The 16,375-nt window shown below is 38.7% G+C and overlaps 1 protein-coding gene across 8 annotated transcripts in view; it reads right to left on the bottom strand.

Annotated features, from left to right (window-relative positions):
- The window catches only part of LOC139986835 (uncharacterized), a 388,837-nt gene that overhangs the window by 13,103 nt on the left and 359,359 nt on the right, over nucleotides 1-16,375 (bottom strand). The gene's annotated exons all lie outside the window — the stretch shown is intronic.

The raw sequence follows: 16,375 nt of genomic DNA, 5'->3' as shown, positions 1-16,375 counted from the left end.
AGTTTCACGGTGGAACGATTTGTGGATTTAAACGATCGCTGTATCGTCGATGTAATCGTTATGATTATAGAGGTGAGAAATTATTATAAAGGGAGATAGTAATGGATACAGTTGTGGAACACGTTGTCACAGCTGTGTCGTGGATAAAAAATGGCTCTCATTTGGAAGACAGTTGCCACTATACTTTGCTACCACCTTCGCTTTCCACCCCCGTTACGAGTTTCAGAACTTTAACCATCTGTCGTAGAAACCATTCTCTCTATTACTGTAACGACACTTCAGACGTCTTTAGTCACGAACGCTCAAAATTCGAGAACCGCAGTAACTTTGAATACATTTAGTACTCGTCATTGTCTCTATGAGACACTTGGATTCTACGATTTTCTGTAATCCAACAAAATATTTAAATAACGTATCAGATTAAATAAGTATGAAGCTTAAATAAGTATCAAAGAAGCGAATAGTATAAAGCAGTAAATTAGCTTAAATAATATTTGACGAAGCATTAAAAGGGTATCTCTAACGTTACGAAGAGTTTCAACATTTTCGTGAATTAATTTCATTGCTTGGATTTTGATTAAACGTAGTGTTCCGCGTCGAAAGAAGAAGAAAAAAAGAAAGGAACTTGAGACGGGAAACGTCCGGAAAATATATTACGCTAAAAAAGAAAAGCAGGAGCATGGTGAAGAAACGAATGGCAAAGGGAAGCTGAAATATACATAAAACGAGAAGGGCAGAATTTCGCCAAGTTTGGCCACCCACTTTACAAGCAACCCCAGTCGTAGTTCTAACTTAATAACTCGTCGAGTGTATCCGAAGGTTTATCGACAGGCGTGTACGTTTACGCGCAAGCCGAAACGGAAAAAGTCGCGACCCCTCGTCAATGTTGATTCGATTATACATTTTCTTCGCGAGTTACGCGGAGGACTAGGTTCGCGACAAATTTCTTCATGCGCACGCTCCGCGAGCTTAATGATCTGATTAGAGATACAAGAGGGTTGCAGGGGCTGAGATATGAAGCCGATTTAAGCTTTCCGAGGGAGACGAGTCGAGGGCGAGTCTCCAACACGCCTGGCAACACCCTTTTCGTTTTCCCCCGCTCTTCTCTCTCCTTCTGCCTCTTTCGAAACTAACTTTCCAAACTAACTGCACGCTCCTTGGAGCAAGCGTCCGATTGTTTTCCATCGTAGCAGCCATCTGCAGGAACGCGGAAGGCTTTAATGAAGATTAATTGATAATTACTCGCTGCCACGCTCGACTATCCTTTCCAGAGCCGCGTTTTTTTATTAGAAAAATTACTCTCTGGAGAAGGGTACGACTTTGTTGCGACTCTCTCGTCTTGATAACGAGTTCCTGAACTTATATTATGTGCCATGAAGAAGTTGGATAAATAGTAGAACGATATATACAATGCATATCGCTTGTAGCGTTTCTTCGGGAATTTTAAAGCAGATGAAACTTATCTAACTGCAATCAAGAGTGATGGAATCAAAGTGTTTTAATGAGATGGTCACGTTTGTGAAATGTTTGATACTTCTGATGATTGGAAGATGGCAAAGAGTTCGACGAAGGTATTTTTAACCTTCAAATGTTTGAATCTCTGTATTTCAAAATCTTCCAACGTATAAACATGAATTTTCAGGAAATACGCAACGAAAGATGAAAAGATACGCGAAACCTGTCCGATAGGCAATGTCTATGAATGAACATTCTGAATTTCACGTCTTAGAGAATTTAGATATCCAAAGTGTAAAAGTCGAAGCCTAAAACTTTTAAAGTATAAATTTTCCAGCGAACGAAGAATATGAAGAGATAATAATGCAGAGGTTTAAAATCAATGAAAGAGCCCGGTCAATGCCCAAGTTCGTAATTAAGTCTCCTTTGAGAAAGTCGATAAGCGGCTGATCGATTTCAATTGTTTCTCGCTTTGGAACGCCTGGAAGACATTTTTATTGTCCGTTTTTCCTTAGCATCGTTTCATAGATAGCTCGTTTGTGTACATACTGGATCGTGGAAAGAAACTCCGCGAATAAGCTGATTGTCCCGGCGAACTTGCTTGTTCAGACTCCTGGATTGTGTATATTCGAGGAGTTCGAGGATGTTAATCGGCTTAGAAGTCCGTTCGTTAAAGCTCCAAGTTTACTTTAACTCTTACCCTGCTTCCGAACCGATTATGAAAATGGCATTCGGTAAGATTGAAGTATCCGATCGGCCTTAAACCGTCTACCTTTATTAACGCGTTCGTTGGAAGGTGACAACGTCTTTATGCGTTCGCTATCTCATCCCGTTATCGTTCACGCTGCCCTGTTTTTACGCTCGTCTCATTTCCATCTCGTTTACTTGAGGCTTCGTAGAATCGTCTCTGATACGAGATGAGCTACAGCATCAACGAAAGATCGTCGTGGTTTGTTGAAACAACAATTTTATCTGCTAAATTTTTATATCTATTCCGTGATTGCGTAAGTCTTTTAAAAAGTGAAATTTTATTTTTATTCCATAGAATTTCGTAATTTTCCAGCTAACTTCTCTGTTACTTTAAAATAACTGGATTAGAGAGGTTTTAGATCTAATGTAACATAATTTATTACAATTAAATGTTTCTGCAGTTATGGAAAATTTAATGATGCAAAAATGCACAGAATGCACATACTATGCAAAAACATGTAAAATATTCAAAGTAAAACTCTCGTTGTAATATATTATGTAACATATACAAAATATTAATTACATATATAATAATTTATAAAGTACGTTCCACCTCTGTATTTCTGTAATTGCGTCCATATTGTAAAAATATAAATTTATATGAACATTTTCGAATCTTTGAGTCTTCGGATCTTTGTATAAATAATAATATCTGTATATTATTAAGTTAAATTTTTATTCTGAAGAGCAGTTTTTCTATACGTATAGCTTGTGAATATTAACGAACGTAGGAGTCTTATTCCTCTTCCGGGGATAACGTAATAATTCACGAGATCTGCAAGTAACCCCGTAACCTTCTTCATTAGAGTTTTACTCGGAAGTCGATTCCAGCTGCGAAACGGGGAGACTTTACACGGTGATTCCCCGTAACTTATCAACTAGGGTGCCATTTCAGGCGTCAGACTTAAGAACAATGCTCCGCAAACAGTAATTATAAGTGCAAATAGAAGAGCGATTGTCAGTGTGCCCGTCATACGATGAATAATCAAGATTGCAGCCTTTACGGTTACCTTCACTTTGCACATCGTTCCTTTATTCTCTTCCTCCAACATTTCGTGGATTCGTTCGTCCTCGATTGTTTGGTCTGCAGGAAATTCAACTAGAACTTAACTATCGGAAGATTAAACGGCTCCGCTTTCAACTGGTATTGGAGTTAGAATTTAGAATGCAGTTCTCAAGTAGAAACTTTTTTATCTAAAACTAAACTACATTTAGATTTGAAAATTTAGAAATTCAAAGATTCAAAGATTAGAAATTCTCCTTACAAATTCTTTGCACTTTAAAGCTGCGGATAAATACAATTCTTATATTCTTCTTGCTAATTAACGTACGTCAGCAGCATCGCGAAAAACGCTTGTTCTTCCTTTTAATTAAATCCCAGAGCAAATTTCACGCTTTCTCCCGGCGTCAAAGCGTCGCTAACTTTTATCAACTATGGTTACATTCTTCACGTGGGAAAACTGTTTGAACTGCGATAAAGAGGCGAAGCGCGATACCGGAGACAATACGTGGAAGACGCATTGTCCCCAACAGTTTCCGGCCGTTCCAACAAGTGAGCGGAAGATGATTATCGTTTAATGAAAGTCCGACTACACGCGGTTCCGCGTATAATTCGGCAAACGGTGTTCCTGCATCATTATAATCAAGTTTGCAAGGCAATAGCAGTAAATCACGAGGAACGGCTGGCCGGTGCCATGTGTTTCGGTTGCTGATAGAAACTCCGGATGCCTCGGCGACGATGTAACAGCCAGGAAGATGGAGTTCCGAAATTACCATAAAATTATCTTAACAATTTCTGAATCTTCCTGTTATGATTGCATGTGTTGCAGTTGCTGTTAGTATTATTTTATTATTATTTAATAATTATTTATTTATTATAATATTCTTTGAGTATTTTTGCATGAGTAGACCTGTAACAAATTTTTTTGGCAAGATTGTAACTCTAGAATAGTAAAAGTGACCAATTCATATTTATACGTATCAGTTGCATCTAGTATTTACCTAATATTCTTTCGATATTTTTATGCGAGTAGATTTAGATGTTTTCTTTCTTTATGTTAAAGTGGCAAAGATACTCTCACGAATTTGAGACTCTTTATAAGAATTTTCTAGATTTAATCTGTATGTACCGTTTTTTGTATTATATATATATTTATATTGTACTTATCTATATTGTTAATGATATACCACTTCATCAGAAGCAATTTTCATATTTTAGTAGCGGTATTAATTAACGAAGATACTTTACGGATAGTTAAAAAATTGAAATGAATTTTTAATATAATATCGAGGGTCAGCGAAGTGGAGATGGATACACGCGTAAAAGTTAGAGCTCTCGAAGTGTATATGGGGTGGAAAGTTTCTAAGGGCGGTCAATGTAGAGAGTGAAAGTTTCAAGGATGACAAATATGAGAGAGTTTAGAGACAAGAACTTTAAATGGCATGCTTAACTGTCTAAGAACTTCATGGCTGACGTATTACATTCAAAACGAAATACTGGAACTATAAGCACAATATATCGAAAATGATATATTGTGCAATAAATAAAAGTACACGTTAGAAATAAATACAAAATATAATAATACGTTTTTGTTAATTTTAATATTTGAATGTCGTTTTATGAGTAAACCAGATAGATTCACTGTTAAGACAAACAATATCATAATATCTTCGACATGTTAATGTTTCTCAATATTTTAGTATTACGACGAGCAATATTTTTTAAATTAAAAAGGGATAGGAAAACGTCTGTTCAGATCCAGAGTGAGAGTGAAGGAACAATTTTTGTAACTGCAGATTACTTCACAACGCACTGAATTTGAAAACCAGAAAATATGATTTACATCGAATTCTACAGCCTGTAATCTTCATTTACAACAGTCTCATCTGGATCAATTCATATTAATCACGTTTCTATCCGTCGATTTCCATATTACCCTCGCAAAGAACCGCCATAAACTCGTATTTCATTAAAATCTATCGTTGCAGAAAAGGAAGAGCAGTACAGAACGATCGAGCAGCGTTCGGTCGCTGCACTTTGCGCAAAAAGGCGCATAAAATGCAGCAATCCGGAAAAAGGGTTGGCCTGCAGAGTGTAATCCGCCCCTGTGGCATTATTGTAGTCGTGTGCACGAGCGCTGGTAATTGCCAGCGATCCGTGCTTTGTCGAGGAATTGATCAAGAGGCGCTTGTGCGTTTCCGTTCTCTTCGTTTTATTTCATTCCGTTTCGTTCCGTTTTGTTCGACGAGATTCTTTCTCAACGACAGGCAACATCCTCGCGAAACCATTAATCTCGTTTCGTGAATTGGTCCGGGTCACGGGCATTTTTCAACCCGGAACAAGCATCCGTGGAAGACGTATTGTTACAAGACGCGATTGCCAAACCATTGCCGATCCTGGGACGATAAATTGGAAAATCGCGCGATTACTTTCGTTCGTATTACGTCTGGACGAGGAGGGAGCCGGTTACAGGGATATATTGACGACAAAATAAGATTTATTAGGAGAGCGGTCTTGTAGACATGTATGTAGCCAGACGTAGGTTTTTCTCACGGTAAAATAGGAGACATACTATACATACTGTTCAAAATTGCTTGGACATTTGCTTGTTTCTGGCCTGGATGTAATTCCATTGCGAAAATGCAGACGAAAAGACAAATTATGATCTTTCTTTTTATTTTTGTTCCAATATATATTACAAAGAATGTTTATATTTACAAATTAAGTGGATGATTCTAGACATTAAGATAATGAGGAAAGTTCATATATATAAATGCCGAATGTGTATGGCACTTATTTTTCAAGTTTGAGGAACTTGAATGTTGCGTTAGAGTCGCCTGTGGATATGCAATCCACCTTACACCAGTGCGTGCATTTGGTCGAACATCAATGGAACGTTCAGTACTAATATTAATAGTATTGAATATAAGTATAAACGTTATGGAGCACTTTTGTTGTTTGAAAGATTCTATATCCTCATATCATTTATGTGTTTAAAGTATCGTTCGGATAAAAATATTGAGATATTTACGAGCGATAGCATAGGGCCGATGAAACAGAACATAACGTATTTGGAATTCCATGTTTAATATTTCAAGTAGGGCATAGGAATCTTCGATATTGCACCATTTCTACCATCAAACGGCTATTAAATTCGTAAACTATTCAATTTTAATCAAGGATGCTCGAACGTATTCCTCAATTTGTATTCTATCTACTAGCGTCTACGATATTACCTACTCGAACTACTTGCAAACACCTTAATTTTCAAAACTATATTAATGATAGAAAAATAGAGTAAAGATAGACTACAATGTAAATGAGACCAGACTGTAAATTGCAGTTCGTTGAAACCAAAACTGAAAACAAAACCAAATCCTTAGTCTGAACAACGGACTAAAGCAATACCTAGGGTGTACATGGTATTGTTCTCTGGGAACACCCTGCCAAATTAACCAAGGGAGCTCATTATATACAGAAGTTCCGTTATTAGTTCAACTATCACCCTCTCTTACAACATAATCCTTGCCGAATACCGTATTTCGGTACTACAGCTGCACCATGTGCAGATGTATTGCCTTTAAACGCTCATCTACGATAAAATCGTTATAACGCAGCATCAATCTCAATGGGTTAAAGCAGTGTTGCTCGTGCTAAGCTCCGAGGCTTTGGACGCTATTATATTTCAGTTATTACTGTACATAAGCATCGACTGCTACTGTGTTACCTTTAGAAATATATTAATAATATCGCGTTTCATGATGGCTAATAAAATTTAAAGTTACTTTCCTCCAACTAAATATCCTAAGCAAATTTTCAGTCTACAAATTTTTTATTGACCTACTTTTAGGACGTACAATAAAAATTACGTTACTTTCACGTAACTGAATATTCTAAGAAAATTCTTATTTTTAAAATTTTTCATTCCCCTAAGTTTAATCCGACACAAAACATGCCAGGTGAAGAATGAAACATAAATATATTTTTTTAAGAGAAATAACGAGTTTTACGTAATTGAATATTTTTAAAAAATTCTTATCCCTTACATTTTTCATCCTTAATTCTCATCTATCGTAGGATATGCTATGCAATAAAAACACGGCAGAAGGTTGGTAACAGCAACGTGTTGAAAGGTCTTTATTAACGATGAAAAAGGAGGGGAGAAACGAGCACTATCGTTGCAGTCTTATTGTAAGCGTTATAGTTTCCGCGGATAATAATGGCGCGAGTACACAAAGGTGGCTCTGACACCCCGATTCAATACTACATTCATGAATACCTGTTTGTCTTAGCCGCCGTCTGCGTTTGCACAGCTCACGTGTACGTGAACGTGCATGCTCCGTACTATCGCTCACGTGCGATCTAACGTGTAAACAATAATTATTCTCAGCAGCTCGAGACGCATAGTCGACGAGGATTTTCCCATTTTAGAAGGGGTAGAAATGTTCGTCGAAGTATAATCGCGTGTTGCCTATTGATGACAGATGAAACGCGAAAGGGAGCGTAATCGAGCCGCTTCTGCAAATTAGTCGCACTCTTTACAAACTTGGAATGCAAGAAAATGCTTTTAGTAGCGCAGAAAAAGGGGCTGATGTTGGTTTGCGAGAAAGAGATTTAGCTTTTTTGTTCGAAGAAACGCGTAAGGTCGGTAGAATCGAATCGTTTCCGCACACTTTGCAAACTTGGAATGCAAGAAAATACTTTTGGCTATGAGAAAAAGGAGCTGATCGTGGTTTGCAAGGCATTTAGTTTTTCAAAAGGGGGAAAAAAGGAAAATGGAATTTGTAAGGAAAAAGAAAGAGTTTAAGGGCTGCTCTTAAACATCTTTTTCTGTTGAGAAAGCTTGGAAGCGTTTGTGTCGTTGCTTTGAAAGCTCATGCGTAGAGTACTTATAAAAGAATCTCATTTAAATTCAAAAATTTTAATTTAAATCTACACGCGATAATGTGAATTCTTTGGGATGTGTAATTAAAAAGATTAGCTTACAAGGTAATAAATAGCAAACAATATTATTCCAGACCATAAAAGATTTTATGTAATTGCTCTGGAAGATCACAGATATGGACTTAGGTTCCCATTTGTCGGATTAAACGGGTATAGTAGTCTGTCTTTGCCAAATATCCCTATTACATCATCCTGGGGGATGTTCACTATCCAATCTGTGTTTTTCTCTATCTGGCTTTTCTTACAAGTTACATTTCCGAGCGAATCAGTCTCTCGCAATATCGAAAGCAGTTCGCAATCCATAGCTTTATCTCGTTCCTTAATTTCTCTACTATTGCTTCAATATGATGCATTACGTTTGCAAGGAAATAATAATTTCTAGAGGAGAAGACAAGGAAGCCGCGAATACTTTAAAACAGCGGAGGCCGTTCGTTTCCTCGGATCCTTAGAAGTGCATAATTTATTTATGAATCCGCAGAAACTAACTGAAATATAGGGTAAAGCGTCTCACAATGTATTTATACGGATTGCACGGAGGTGACGTGCCGTTAGCAGCGAAGACAAACGCGGTTTCTGGGCCGAGGGTGATTGTGAACCTTTTCCCTGAAGGCGACGGTAAAGTTTGATAACAAAGAAGATTGGATGGTGAACAGTGACACGATAATGGTTGGTTTATTATACGAGACCGCGCTTTCGTCTGACACGCATTGGGCTCCGGGGTAAGTGTCTGCTCGGGGGTTGAAAAAGAATCGTCTCGTCCGTTCGGAGCATGAAATTCGTCTGGAAATGTTACGATCGTAATTTCTCGATGATTTTCATTTTTTATCATATAAGGAAGATTTTTATCTCAATCGCAGGAATATTTTAAATAAGGAAGAATCATGTTATATATTTTTTATCGAACTAATTTGACATTTATTCTAAAAGAAATTCTATTTTCAAATACAGTTTATGTATCTGGTTTTCATCTACGTTTTCTATTTAAATAAGAAGAACACTTTAAGCAGGTACAATTATGTTATATATTTCTTATCAAATTAATTTGACGCTTATTCTAAAGAATTCTAACTTTGGAATACGATTAATGTATCTAGTTTTTGGTCTTTGTTTATCATTTCAATAACAAGAATATTTTAGATAGGAAAATATTATGCTATTTTTTTCGATGAATTAATCCAATGTTTATTGTAAAGAACTTCCACCGAAAATTTGGAATATAGTTTCTATCTATCTTTCGATCTGCTCTTGTCAGTGTCAAAATACGTACATCAAAACGTCCATGATGGTGTATGGGAATTGATTGTTTATCTTCGCAGTGGCGTAGCTTCGTTGAAGGGTGATAACGATCGAGCGAAAGTCTCGCGATTATTTTCCCACAGAGACCTACTTTTATCCGGTCGAATCGGATCGCGTGCCATTCCTGCGATCCTATTATGAGAAGCGAAATCTACCCCAATTTTCAATCTACCGAACGTTCGATTATCCCCGCTTATGACAGCTTTGATCAAATACAACCGATAGCCACGAAAATTGACTGTGTTCCACCAGAATTACTATTAACAATGCCCCCGACGAATTCATTCTTCTGTGTACTGATAGCTGTGTTCAAATTTACATAGAAATACGCTCACCCTATATGCACACGTGTCTATATACTTTATTAATGCTTTCAAGGGAGTTGAAAAAAAAACACGTACATACAAAAATTATTGTTACGCCGTATGAAGCGGCCAACAAGTCAGCCCTTATTACCTGACTGTCAACGGCCCTCATACCGTTATTCTGACTTTCTACAGACCCAAGGACCCACCATATACTCTAACGATAGTTTAATGTCTAACGTATATAGATGGGTCAATCGGTCTGCACTAAAATTACGGGACGTAGAGTCCCAAAAAGTACTTTAATTTAGTACTGGAATTTATTACGTGCTGGTAACAATCACGAATAAAACAGGTATCTGCCATACGGAAAGAGCGGATGTGTATACAAAGAAAAAAGGGACTTCATCCCAAAAAACAATATCATCCACTACCTAAGACGGTAGAAAGTCTCCTACTCCTGAGATGGCGAAAGAACGAACTGTGAGTCGAGTCTAGGCCAGTCTGTGCCACACATCTCCCGGGTTCCTTTGGCTCTTCAAGCCCTCGCGACAGTCAAGTCAACTGTTCGTACGACAATCGGGTATTCATATTAACTCTACGTTCCGTCTAAATAATCAAATTCACCGACTTCGCTTGTGTATGAGAGTGTGTATCCGTGCAAAATAGAAATAAATATATATATTAATAAAACTGTGGACTACAGTTTTATTCCAACTGAACTACCCCTATTATCCCAAAAGAAATACGGGGATCGACCTGCTCGTGGTGTCGATTGATACAATCGTAACGGGAATTTTTTACGACTCCCGTTGACGCGTCTCCCCGCGACTGGCCGAATTTACAATTATATTCAAATTATAATTTCTTTTTTTTTTACGATCATATCGATATTCTATAGCACGATCCATATCTACGATCAGTTCTAATTACAAATATTGTTGCCTCGAACTTGTTAACATTCACATCATATAAACTTTGACTGAGATTTTCCAAATAAAAAAAAATGCCTAATCAGCCATCGATGTATAAAAAATTGGTCCTCGAAATACTCTAATACAAAATCTATGAAAACTAAAATCAAAATTATAAATATATTAATAGCACTATAGTATTCAAATAATAATTATGTATATTATCTCTGTATATACTATGTATACTAACAGGATATCGAAATTGAACAGATGAAATTCATTCTGAAACTGATCAGAAGCCTGAATACATTGCACCGTGAATGCTAATAATATATTCCCGTATGAACTGGCCAATGACCGAGATATGATATTCCTTTAAGCGCTGGTTCTTGTCACGGGAGCAGAGTTAATTTATTAATAACGAAAGTGTATGACGCGCGCGTCTTTACCCACCATTTTGCCATCGCTATTCTATAGGTACGTTTAACCGACGATGATCGTTTCGAGGCGCGATCGTGCTCAGCCGCGGATGCATTTACGACAAAAGTAGTCGGTGGATGGGAGGTGGTGGCTATAAAACGCGTAATAAACGGTGCTTCGTGTATCTGGGTAACACAATGCGACGGTAACCGTGCTTAACAGGCACTCGTAAACCTGTATTCGGTGAAATAAATTGAACAGCGCCGTCATACGGCGAAACATCCCGATCCTGTGCTACGCAATAACGTCGAACGTGTCCTGGAACAATAGCGAATGGAACGCGGCGTTCCCGAGGCCACGATTAAATCTTCCATCGATCGTTAGGCTTATTTCCAGCCTCGGTTGATCGCGTGCTGAAAACAATTCTGGTTGATCTGCTTCGCGATCGACAGCTATGATTGAAAATGTTTGGCGAATTGGGTGCCTAATCCTCTTGGTACGATACAGTCGGAAGTGGGAATATCTTTGGTGTCAGAGAGAAGCAATTTTTGATTTACAGGGAAAATATATTAGATTGGTATATAATTAGATAGACACATTGTTCGGGAGTTTGCAAAAGATGATAATGTCACGGATCAAATTTCTGTTTAGCACGTGCTACGCCAGATGCGATGGTCCTTGCGAGATTCCTCATAGTCTGGACGTCAAAACCTATCCATTGTTACACTGACCCGCAACAGGCCTAAGGATATCCCGTAAACCGAATCTGTTCAGTTTCATTTCTCTTCGCATAAACATTTTCGGTTTACAGATGGTCCACATGTTTGTTGCACGCTCTTAACTATTACGGAGAAAGCGGGTGTCTGGCGAGATAACAGACTTTTCCCATGAACAAGGATGCCCATCCATATCTGGTTTTCTTTGTCCTTACAACTTGATCTATTAACCAATGGGCATCGCGAATCATTATCCTCACTTTTCTACCGAAAAGTGTGGACGACGAATCCGCGTTCTGAGTTCAAAAGGGCACACCCACACCGAGCTTTCTTCCTTGATGGTACGAGACAGGTCCGAACAGTTCTTCTTCCGATCTTTTGTAATAAAAAACCTAACTGTGAAAAATAAACTTGATTTTATACTGAATCTTTTGTATTCACTTTAAAAATTACGCGACAATAACATGGACTGGTAGACGTTAAATTGTAGATTGTAGATTGATCAACGATATGATACCTCATGATACACACATTCGAGATGACCACGAGAATAAAAATTCCTAAAGATCCATAGGTCCTACCAATTATGGGTTAAATACTTTGCATGGTCGATTATGACGCAACGCACAACGTGTGAAAATACAAATCGAAATATACAGAGTATTCCGCGTAAAGTAATCCAAGCCATCTTCTTAGAAACTACAGCGGATATCGACTAGCTTTTTCTTTTACATTTTAATGATACAAGAGGACAACAATTCTTTTGAAATGTACTGCCATATTAATTTTCCTTTGTTAAGATATTTCTTACAAAACTAACGAACATTTGCTCGAAGAGTTTTTCGTTAGTTTGCGTAATTAAAAAGGTCTAACGAAAGGAAACTCTGCGAAGAGGCTATCCAAGACGTCAGAAAGTATAATAGAAATAGACCTATTATGAGATGAAATTCGTTCCATTAAGTGTTCAAAATGACGGCCGTTCGTTTCTAAACATTTGGTTGTTCTTTTCATGATATCTGTATTTTCGTCCAGTCGCGGGGAGACGCGATCGTTTGATGTAGCGCGTCAACGGGAGTCGTAAATTCCCGCTACGATTGCACGAATCGACACCACGAGCAGGGCGATCCCCTTATTTCTTTTAGGATAATAGGGGTGATTAGTTTTTAATATAACTGGAATCCACAGTTATAGAATATATATATATTTATTTTCACTAGCCTACAATAATTATTGCGTCGACAGAAATTGTTTGACTTCGTCGTGTCGGAAAGCACAGTAATTGATTAATCCGAAAATGGATCGATTTGATGGATAGAACGCCGAGAACTTGACTTTGATATGTATCGATGTTCGATGAATTCGCGATTTTATCCGTTAGCGTTTAAGACGTGTGCGGTAAGATTTCGGAAGAAAGACTCACTACCCTAGGATAAATTTCTTGTCCTCTCGGGGAGACGACCCCCTCCGTGCTCGGATCACGCCGCCGTTCGCGCCGATGATCACGTATGCCGACTTCTTTGTGTAATTAAAGAACGGATCGAATCGACGTTTCTGGAACTCGCGGCCGGGTGGCAACCGTGCGCTCGTCTATACATTGTATATCCCGTCGGGGAGATGAAACGATTTGTGTATGACGCTAGAGGACCGCGAGAGACGGTTAGAAACACGATCCATATCAAGCTTCGCGATGTAACAATATCGTTCTTTACATCGGACAACATTGTTGCAGATACGGATTTACAGAATTTTCGTAACACTTTACACGGACGGTCCTGTATAATGGGAAGAGGAATTCAATAATAAATAAATTTTGGCTGTCCAAACTTTTCTACGTATCCGAGGTAGAACAATAAATAGATAATACGAATTAGGTGATGTGAAAGATTTACAGAAAAACGATTAGAAATCACTTGATATCTGGCATCGGCAAGGATTTACGGCGCCAGAGTAATTTTCGGAGGGAATTTGGCGACGCGTGAATATCGTAACATTTTGCAGAGACCCGAAATGTGCGGCATGCGTCGTACTTTACGGTATAATTACAAGGAAGGCTCGTAATTACCCGGAAAAATGAAAAATGTCGGCAGGAAATGGCGGCTAATTCGAGGTTAATGGGCGCGGCGCGGCCGCACACAGGCCGGCCATAATTTCGCGGCAATTTTCGATCGTTACCATCGAGATTGCCATTTCCACGTGGACTTTGGAATTGAATAATTTTCACCTATCATTTCCGTGTTCTCTGGCGACGCGCAAATTTTCCTGGCTAATTCGGCCTCTCCGAGCCGGCGACGGAAATCGTTCGGCCGCCTTCTGCCGAGTAGATGGGAATTCCGGTCTGTAATTTGCACGACGAACTTTCGATTTTCAGCAGGTATCGCGCGAACACGTTCCAGTACGCTTTACGGCTGCAATAGACCGCGCTTTACGATGTAACCATCCCATTCCCGATCGTTTGCATCGCAAATACGGCGAAATTGCCACGTTTCATAGGGACAAGCCAGCTCAAGAGTTTCGTTTTACTATGCACTCGCTGTAGTATATAAAATGTACGAAATAAAACATGTTTTGAATTCCGATTGCATTTAAATTACCGTTGAAAAACTTCATTCGGGGATTTCGTCGTACGTTCTCTTTAGAATCGATAAGACATTTTCGGGATCTATCCATTAAAGAGAAAGAAACGAAATTATGTCAAATTTTCTTGGCGTTTACACTTGTTTCATGTAGATTTTATTCTCCACTAATTCGTATTATTTTTTACTATATTTATCGTTATTAGTAGATTACGAATGTATATACAGTCGTGTGAATGTTGAAAAAATTTAAAGACTGGTATTTTAAATTTACCTTAGACTTTAGTATCATAATTACCTCATTTTTAGTAAGAAATAAACTAATGGAAGTAAGTTATTAATTTCTTGAGTACTGAACATTATTCGTGTATTTTTGCGATGAAATTGAAATCTCGACGGAAGATGGAGCCGGTCGGTGCAACTGCCGAGAAATGCAAATCAAAAAACAGACCCAAAAGCTTCCCGTATATCTCAAGGAACCAAATTCGCCAATTGAATCGCCAGTCACGAGAAACTACCAGCGTCTCGAAGGAAGATCGATCGACGATCGTGACGCAACTCGTTCATTGTCCTCTTGGGTCGAAAGAGACGAGACGTGCAACGAACTCTCGTTCGACGTCACTTTGAAATCACGAGCAAACATTGCACCCTGCCAGGCCAGCGGAAATTACCTAACAGCCTGTTAAGCGCGTTTGTTCGTGGCTAGTCGCTTGGCTGGCAGACGTGGAGCCGCTCGAAATTTCGCGATTTCGCGCTCGAAGCGAGGACACTCGTGTATTTCTCGTACGATCGGATAGGCAAACAGTCTCGCGATAGAGGCTCTCCTCTGTGAAAATTAAAAATTCCATCCTCGTACGGGCCGAGCGGTGTTTTACGAGCGGAGTCACGCGTTATTTTTGCGCGGCCAGACACGAAATTCAATTTTCCATCCACCCTTTGCCGCTGGACACGTAACCATGAGCGTTCTCCGCGTCCGAGAGGGCCCATTAACAGCGCTGAGGAACAATACCTGCCTAAATAGGCACACTGAAAGGGTGCTGCTTTGGGAACAGAAAGGGATGAAGAGAGGAGGAGGGTGCCGGAGGAGCACGAAGAGTGATATGCGAAAGAAACGAGGGAGAAGGAGATTTATGAAATGAGAATCGAAGAGGAAGATGAAAGGTGAGGAAGAGGTGTACAATTAGACTGTGTTGAAGGGAGGACAAATGGAGAGCTTGGAAAAATAACGAGTAAAAGATAAGAAGAAGAGGGATCATTTTTTGTAAATCTTTGCGTTCAACCATCGAATAAAATCAGAAATAAAGAATTGGAAGAGAAGGCTGAAAGGTTAGAAAAGGGGGGTGGAATTAGGTTGTGGAGAAAGGCAGAATATGTAACGAGGATCTGGAAGAAAAATTAAATGAAAAACGAAGAAGGATGGATGGATCATTTTTTGTAAACGCTTCTCATATCATCGAATGAAAGAATAATAGGAATGAAAAAATAAGACATAATGTGTTACGACCGTTCGCGAGGAAGAGGCGTAAATTCTTGCTAAGATTCTAATAATCGATACCGCGAATCAATCGTTCCCCTGTTTCGATTAGGATAACAGAAGTAGTTCAAATGATCGTGACACTGAATTAACGAGGTTAATATAAACTTGTATATTTAACAATATTTAAAATTATAATGAACACGTCATAAATGATTTAACGATGGTACAATTAGTTTCTTACTATAATTCGACCCGACTTTATGATATTTCTCGATGTATTCGTTTAAGCGACCTCGATTTTATTCCTCTGAACCTCTCGATGCATTCAGTGTGAATCCTGATTTGCCACTGACTGCCCTTCGATTTTATCCTTTGTCTTCTCTTGGAGACTACCCTCACCATGCTCGGGTTTCGCAACCGTTCGCGCCTATGATCTCCTATGCCACTTTTTTTGTGTAGATAAAATAACGGACCGAAGGCGAATCGATGTTTCTAGAACTCGCTGCTTGACGACAATTATGCGTT

Source organism: Bombus fervidus, chromosome 1 (assembly GCF_041682495.2).
Source record: "Bombus fervidus isolate BK054 chromosome 1, iyBomFerv1, whole genome shotgun sequence".
NCBI classification, from domain to species: Eukaryota; Metazoa; Arthropoda; class Insecta; order Hymenoptera; family Apidae; genus Bombus; species Bombus fervidus.
This window is presented reverse-complemented; position numbering and strand designations above follow the sequence as displayed.